This window comes from Trichosurus vulpecula, chromosome 8 (assembly GCF_011100635.1).
Source record: "Trichosurus vulpecula isolate mTriVul1 chromosome 8, mTriVul1.pri, whole genome shotgun sequence".
NCBI lineage: Eukaryota > Metazoa > Chordata > Mammalia > Diprotodontia > Phalangeridae > Trichosurus > Trichosurus vulpecula.
Genome location: NC_050580.1, coordinates 44,948,834 through 44,954,365, shown reverse-complemented (window position 1 = coordinate 44,954,365; position 5,532 = coordinate 44,948,834).

The following is a 5,532-nucleotide window of genomic DNA, read 5'->3' as shown; positions in this document are numbered from 1 at the left end:
TAATTAGAGGGTTAGAAGCCTGTCTACTACTTGTGTTTATTTGTTCTGTTCATACAATGTATGCTTGTAATTTCTGTTTGTATACTCTCTTTAGTTCAGGGTGCTAGCTTTTTCCCCTCAACTAAATGAATGATATATGTATGTTGAATTAAAGATTTTAAACACCTTAAAGTTCCTTTCTTTAGAAAAGCAGATCAAAGAACCTGTGCTAGCAGCCTTCCTGTGTGCTCTTGTTGTTGGTCTTTCACCTCCACAATGACTGCAAGCAACATTGTTGTTACAAGTGTTTTTTCATATGACTAAAAATTGTTCTGATTTCTACATTGGAAAACTGCCTGTTAATATCATTTGATAATTTATTAATTGGACAATGACTCATATTCTAATAGATTTGCCAAAGTTCTTTATATATTTGGGATATGAGACCTTTATCTGAGAAACTATCTATAAAAATATCCCCTCAATTTTCTGCTTTCCTTCTGATCTTGGCTACATTTATTTCATTTGTAATTTTATTTAACTTAATGTAATTGAAATTATCCATTTCATACCTCATTCTGCTCTCTGTCTCTTTTTATTCTTAAATTGACTATCTATAAGTCTAACAAGTAACACGTTCCATGTTCTTCTAATTTTCTTGTAATATCTCTCTTTATATCTAGATCACATGTCTACTTTGACCTTACTTTAGTAAATGGTGTAACATATTGGTCTGTGCCCAATTTCTGTCACACTGTTTTCTAATTTTTCCAACAATTTTTGCCAAATAATGAATTCTTATCCCAAAAACCTAAGTCTTTACCCTTGACAAATGTAAGATTAGTATATTTTTTTGCTGCTATGAAGTGTATATCTACTCTGTTCTATTGATCTACCTTTCTATTTCTTAGTACCAGATAGTTTTGATAATTATTATTTTTTTATTTTTTTTAATTTATTTCACATATTTAGTTTTCAGCATTGATTTTCACAAGAGTTTGGATTACAAATTTTCTCCCCATTTCTACCCTCCCCCCCACTCCAAGATGGCATATATTCTGGTTGCCCCGTTCCCCAGTCAGTGCTCCCCTCTGTCACCCCACTCTCCTCCCGTCCCCTTTTCCCTTCCTTTCTTGTAGGGCAAGATAGATTTTTAAGCCCCATTGCCTGTGTATCTTATTTTCTTGTTGCATGCAAAAACATTTTTGTTTGTTTTTGAACATCTGTTTTTAAAACTTTGAGTTCCAAATTCTCTCCCCTCTTCCCTTCCCACCCACCCTCCCTAAGAAGTCAAGCAATTCAACATAGGCCACATGTGTATCATTATGTATAACACTTCCACAATACTCATGTTGTGAAAGACTAACTATATTTTGCTCCTTTCCAACCCATCCCCCTTTATTGAATTTTCTCCCTTGACCCTGTCCCGTTTCGAAAGTGTTTGTTTTTGACTACCTCCACCCCCATCTGCCCTCCCCTCCAACATCCCCCCATTTTTTTTATCTTCTTCCCTCTTCTTTCCTGTGGGGTAAGATTACCAATTGGGTATGTAGGTATGTATGGTATTCCCTCCTTAGGCCAAATCTGATGAGAGCAATGTTCACTCATTCCCCCCTCATCCGCCCTCTCCCCTCCTCCCACAGAACTGCTTCCTCTTGCCACCTTTATGGGAGATAATCCATCCCATTCTATCTCTCCTTATCTCCCTCTCTCAGTATGTTCCTCTCTCATCCCTTAATTTGATTTTATTTCTTTTAGATATCTTCCCTTCATCTTCAACTCACCCTGTGTCCGTTCTCTCCCTCTCTCCCTCTCTCTCTCTCTCTCTCTCTCTCTCTCTATATATATATATATATATATAGATATAGATATAGATATAGATATAGATATATAGATAGATATATAGATATATATATACGTATATATATATACATACACACATTGATATATACATACATACACATTCACCAATATATATACATAAACATATATGTAAGCATATTCCCTTCAGCTACCCTAATACTGAGGTCTCATGAATCATACACATCATCTTTCCATGTAGGAATGTCAACAAAACAGTTCACCTTTAGTAAGTCCCTTGCAATTTCTTTTTCTTGTTCTTTTTCTTGATTACCTTTTCATGCTTCTCTTGATTCTTGCGTTTGAAAGTCACATTTTCTAGTTCAAGTTCTGGTCTTTTCACTGAGAAAGCTTGAAAGTCCTCTATTTCATTGAAAATCTATATTTTGCCTTGAACATGATACTCAGTTTTGCTGAGTAGGTGATTCTAGGTTTTAATCCTAGCTCCATTGACCTCCGGAATATCGTATTCCAAGCCCTTTGATCTCTTAATGTAGAAGCTGCCAGATCTTGGGTAATTCTGATTGGGTTTCCACAATACTCAAATTGTTTCTTTCTGGCTGCTTGCAGTATTTTCTCCTTGATCTGGGAGCTCTGGAATTTGGCAACAATATTCCTGGGACATTTCTTTTTCGGATCTATTTGAGGAGGTGATCGATGGATTCTTTCAATTTCTATTTTGCCCTGTGGCTCTAGAATATCAGGGCAATTCTCCTTGATAATTTCTTGAAAGATGATATCTAGGCTCTTTTTTTGATCATGGCTTTCAGGTAGTCCAATAATTTTTAAATTATCTCTCCTGGATCTATTTTCCAGGTCAGTGGTTTTTCCAATGAGATATTTCACATTGTCTTCCATTTTTTCATTCCTTTGGTTCTGTTTTATATATCTTGATTTCTCATAAAATCACTAGCTTCCACTTGCTCCAATCTAATTTTTAAAGTAGTATTTTCTTCAGTGGTCTTTTGGACCTCCTTTTCCATTTGGCTAATTCTGCCTTTCAAGGCATTCTTCTCCTCATTGGCTTTTTGGAGCTCTTTTGCCATTTGAGTTAGTCTGTTTTTTAAGGTGTTGTTTACTTCCGTGTATTTTTTGGTATTTTTTGGGTCTCCTTTAGCAAGTCATTGACTTGTTTTTCATGGTTTTCTCTCATCCTTCTCATTTCTCTTCCCAATTTTTCCTCTACTTCTCTAACTTGCTTTTCAAATCCTTTTTGTTTCTTCTATGGCCTGGGACCAGTTCATGTTTTTCTTGGAGGCTTTTGTTGTAGGCTTTATGACTTTGTGGTCTTCTTTAGGCTGTATGTTTTGGTCTTCTTTGTCAGCAAAGAAAGAATGCAAAGTCTGAGACTGAATCTCGGTGCGTTTTCACTGCCTGGCCATATTCCCAGCCAACTAACTTGACCTTTGAGTTTTTCAGCGGGGTATGACTGCTTGTAGACTAGAGAGTTCTATGTTCCACATTTGTGGGGGAGGTGCCAGCTCTGCCACACCAGCACTGCTCCTTCCCCAACCCCAACCCGGACTGGGTTTAGATCTTCAGCAGGCTGTACACTCCTGCTCTGATCCGCCACTTAATTCCTCCCACCATGTGGGCCTGGAGCCAGAAGTAACAACAGCAGTAGCTGCCCCACCTCCACTGCCCCCGGGGCTGGAAGCCGAACAGCGAACTCCTTCTACTCCTGCAGCTTTTCCCACTAACTATCTCCGCAGTCTTTGGTGTTTGTGGGTTAAGGAGTCTGGTAACTGTCACAGCTCACTGATTCAGGGCGCTAGGGTCCCCTCTGCCCGGCTCCTGGTCTCTTTGGTCCACGCGGCTCAGGCTGGTCTCTGCTCCACTCGGTTCCCAGCTCCCAGCTCCGTGTGGGATAGACCTCACCCAGAGACCATCCAGGCTGTCCTGGGCTGGAGCCCTGCTTCCCTCTGTTGTTTTGTGGGTTCTGCCATTCTAAAATTGGTTCAGAGCCATTTTTATAGATTTTTGGAGGGAATCCGTATGGAGCTCACACTAGTTCCCGCTTACCAGCCGCCATCTTGGCTCCGCCCCCCCATAGTTTTGATAATTTTTATTTTATAATATAGTTTAATATCTGGTACTGCATGGGAAGATTCCCTCAGCTGACTAGACTGTGATTCTGAGTCCCTAGATTCAATTCAAAGATTCCTTATTTAGGCACCATGGAAGAAAGAGATATCCTTCCCTTCTGTGGAGGCCTACAAAGGGGCAAAGATCCTCCCATGTACCTTCAGGGAGGGAGAGGTTATGCTGGCTGAGCCATACATTGCTGAGTGGATAGTGATATTGGGAGAGCCTTAGTATTAACTTTGAACCCAGGGCATATGGCCAACTTGGCCATGAGATGAGTCTGAGCCTAATGTGTGATGAACAATTGTTGAAAGTACTTGAGGAATATTTCATAATCTGAGCTGTCTTCCTGGTGTTGCTGGTGCTGCCTCTGCTCCTATTCATTTCAGGAGGAACTCTGGAGTATAAAGATTTGGAATCACCTTAATTCAAACAAAGCATCACAAGTATCTGTGGCAGGCGTTAATGCGATGTGATTTCTGCCCAGTGTTCTGAACTGAAGTACTGGTAAACAGCAGAATTAACTATAGCATTCTCATGGTATCCAAACACCTTGTCATCCAATTAGTGACACACATTAAACAATGAATGAGATTCCCATTATTGTTATGGAATACAAACAAGAGTTTTCAATGAATAAATCAAAGTGATCAACAATAGTGAAAGAGCTCACTAAATTACTGTTTAGAGAAATGAAAACAACATTGAAGTAACATGCCACAACCTCAGACTGGCTAACATGACAGAAAAGGGAAATTGTTCATTGTTTATCCTTCATTCTGGAAGAGGAACATGTCATGAGGAAGATGATGCCATGATTTGCAATTGAATGTGATTTAAGTGAGGGAGGGTTGTACAAGATCACCAGCCTCACTTTCCCCTCAGGAGCCATTTGAGTCTAGTGATAAGACAGAGATCAGGAAGACCAGGGATGGCCCCTGTTGTTGATGGAGCTCAACTTGGACCAGCCCTTCTTGAAAGCAGTTTGAAATAATGCTGAGAAAATTACTAAACTGTGCACATACCCTTTGGTGCAGCAATACTACTGCTAGATGCAAAGAGATCAAAGAAAGAGAAATAACCCATATATACAAAAACATTGCTAGCAGTTCTTTCTGTGGTGGCAAAGAATTGAAAACTGGAGAGATTCCCATCATTTGTGGAATGGCTGAACATGTTATGGTACACAAAGATGACAGAAAAATATTGTAACATAAGGAATCACAAAAGGAACTTTTTCATAGAAGCCAAGGGATATTTATATGAATCACTACAGAATGAAGTAGGTAGAGCAGGAGAAAAATTTACCCAATGACAATATTATAAAGACAAACAACTTTGAAAGATTTTAAAACTCTGAACAGCACAGTAACCATTTTTTTGAATAGGATTCATGATGAAATACTCTACCCAACTTCTGACATTTGTGTGACTGACTTTTATACTTGATGTTAAGGTGAATAATTTGAATTAATTTTCTTTAAGTATTGACAGATTTGTCTCCTTTGCATTCATGGAGACTCTCAAAAGTATTTTCCAGCACCACAATTCAAAAGCATCTATTCTGTGTCACTCAGCTTTCCTCACATTTTGGATGCAGCTAATGTA